The sequence below is a fragment of the Apteryx rowi genome, unplaced genomic scaffold, assembly GCF_003343035.1.
Source record: "Apteryx rowi isolate R43461 unplaced genomic scaffold, aptRow1 scaffold_152, whole genome shotgun sequence".
NCBI lineage: Eukaryota > Metazoa > Chordata > Aves > Apterygiformes > Apterygidae > Apteryx > Apteryx rowi.
The window spans coordinates 959,981-963,074 of record NW_020447775.1 but is presented as its reverse complement, the minus strand read 5'-3'; positions in this window follow the sequence as shown (position 1 = coordinate 963,074).

Here is a 3,094-nt window from a genome sequence, read left to right as displayed (position 1 = left end):
AAGGCTTTCCTAAGCAACGGCTGTCGGCTCTGATCTCACTGTCAGCCGATAGCGAGCGTGTTTTATGAGTCCAGCCACGTCTGGCTAGACCGAGGTTTGCAAGGGAATCCGGTGATTTGGGGTGTCATAACTGTAGGCATCCTTTAAAAAAACTTTTTTTTTTCCTTCCGGAAAGAGGGTGTCTGCGTGGGGCAGCCCAGGGCAGAGGCATGGAAAACCACCTGGCAGTTCTGAAGTCCTGGCTGTGACCAGCGAAAGGCAGATCCTTCATCCAGATTCACCTTCTGCAACGGAGGGGAGGGACGAATCCCTCAGGACCAGGTGTCGGTCCGTATTTCTTGCTGTGCCTTAAGAGCACCAGCAGCCGCAAAAGATGGGAAACGGTAGTAAGGAGCTGCCCGCGGGTACGCGCCAAGTCCTTTGGGTGCTGGTCAGACACGCAGGTGAAGCCGGGATGGGACCTCGCACGGAGGGGCTTCGGGTGTCCTGTCCCTGGAGAAGGGGGGCTTGAGTTTTGTAGCCCCTGCCGCGAAACTGGCCTCCCGGGAGGGGGATGGAGCTGAGACAGTGTCTTCGTGCTGTTGGTTTGGTTTTTCCATCAGCCCCCGTGGGGATGCAGCGCTGCGGCGTGCGGGCAGCCAGCATCCCGGCTGGTGACGTGGCTTTATCATAACTTAGGGCCCGGTAAAGCAAGCTCTTCTCCAGTCGTCCGCGGAGCGCTTATACCCGCGTCGGGCTTGGCGGGGCCGGAGGTTGAGCTGCAAGTAGAAAAGAAGGAAAAAGCAGGAGAGTTGATGTGCTCTTCAAGCCAGGTCCAGGTGCTCTCGGCCAGCCTTGCTGGACCCGGTTCCTCTCTTCCTTTTGTGCTTTTCCAGCCATTTTGCGTCCTCGGCGCCTCTGTGTTCGCAATGCAGGAGTGCGTTGCCATGGTTAAAGCTGCTATTCCCAGCAGGGTTTGTCTCTTACCTGCGAGATGGATAGGCACGGAGTTAGGGATGCGCGGGAATACGTGCGTGTGCCCTCGTTCCCGCTCCCCACCATGCGCACGCGGTTGCTCTGGAAAAAAGAAGAACCCTGGCGGGAGGCAAGTCCTTCGGGGGCAGGAAAGTGCTGCAGTGGGGGAGGCTGAAGTACGCGCAAAAGGGCTGATCACACCTGCCTGGCGTACCAGCCAGAGATGGGTTTATTGCTCGTGCTTTTCCGCTGGTACTTCTAAGCTGTCGGTACCTCCGAGCTGATTCGGAATAACAGCTCTCCCAGGAAACACCGACAAAGTTCCCGAGTTTTGCGGCTAATGTTATTACCCAAGTTTGAATTGATGGAACAATTTTGAATTGCTTCACACAAACGTGCATTAAATTAAGGATTAAATCAATACCTCCTGGGCCCTGGTCCAGCTCCCGGGGGAGGCCAGGCCCTCCAGTCACAGCTAATTTACTTATCTCCCTCGCTGTCCCCTCCGCTCTCGTGCCTGTTTCGTCGGGGATTTTGCGCAGCTCCCAAAGAAGTAACGGCTCGAAGGGAGATCGCGCTGTGCCGCTGCATCCCGATACGGTGTTGTCTCAGTGCCTGTTGTGAGGCTGTGGCTGGGACGTCGTCGCTACTAATGGGCAGAGCAGACCTGAAAAAGCAAGAAGAGGTGAATAGTGGGTTTTGGTTTTTGTTTTGCTTTTTTTAACCCCAAACCCAGGACCCAGAGCCAGCTGCCCGTGTGAAAACCCTGAGACGAGAGACGGCGAGGCCGGGATGCTCGCCACCACGCGTTGCTGCGCCGCCGCCATGCCCCGCCGGCTGCGTCGTGCCGCTTTGCAGTTGCGTCCGGGTGCAATTCCTCCTCGCAACCTGCTATTAAATGTCCTAATAACCCTGGCGGCGGCGGCCTCCGACACCTGCCCGGCTCCATGCTGATGCACGGCCCCTTCCCTGGCTCTTTCATCAGGTCCCTTTGGGAAGGGCTAGTTAGCAAATAGCCTTCCCGGGATCCGCGCGCACCCCAGCCCTGGGCGGCACCTCCGGCAGCCGACCTGCCTCATTTTTCCCCGGTTTAAATGGGAATATGCAGCACAAGTTGCTGATGTTAAAATAAAAAGAAACACCAACGCTCGCATCGTGTGGCGTTGCCAAAGTTTATGGTTTTATGGGAAACCTCCYGGGCTTTTCCTTCGAACCCCCCCCCGTCCCTGGGCCCGTGAGCTTTAGTGAGGCTTTTTTTTATTTAAGTGGAAGTTCAGGATGAGCATGTGTCCCCGGAGGAGTTTTCCCCCCGCAGCCGGGCCGCGGCTCGGAGCACCTGCCCTTGGGAAGGGGCCCCCTTTGAGAGGGCCGGGGCTGCTCCGAATCCCTCCTGGCTTTCGCGCGCTGGGGCCCCGCGTCGGAGCGCCGGGATGGGGATTAGAGCGGGAAGGCGCCGGGGGTCCCCTTTGTGCCAGCCGGCGCTCCCGCGGGTTGCCAGGGCTACGCTCCCGCCCCGGCTCTTGGACGCGGTCCAGCGCCCCCCGCGCGTTCACGGGGGCCCTCGAGAGGCTGGATCCATCCGGGGGCGCATCCATATTTCACGGGCTGGGCCCGGCCGCGCTTTGTTGGCGCTGCCTCCGTTCGCAGTGCCGGCGTCTCCGTGACCCCCCCTCACCTCACCCCGGCTTGGGCCCGGCTAGGGTTTCTCGGCCGTCCAGTTATTTCCCTGAATAGCGGCCGTGTTTCCCCGGCGTTTTGCCGGGAGGGAGGGGGGGGCAGCGGGCTGCACCGGCGAATATTGGTCCCTTGAGGGTGATGCCAATTTGCCTTTAAAACTGAAAACTTTGCCAAAGCGAGGGGGGAGGGAAAAAAAAAGAAAAAGGCTCTGCTCTTCCGTAACCGGCTTCGGTGTTATCCTGCATTTCGGTTGCATGCAGGACCCCACTCGGGACTGTCGGTATTGCGGGCCAAATGCCGCGGGGGCAGGCGGCCCGGGGGGCGGACGCGCCGCTCCTCCTCTCGGTGCCAAAAAAAGGAAAATAAAAGAGAAAAAAAACGAAAAAACAAGGGAGCTGAGGCAAGAACAGGAAAAACCTGCCGGCGGAGGCCCGGCTCGCCCGGCTCGGGCTGCCGGGGGGCA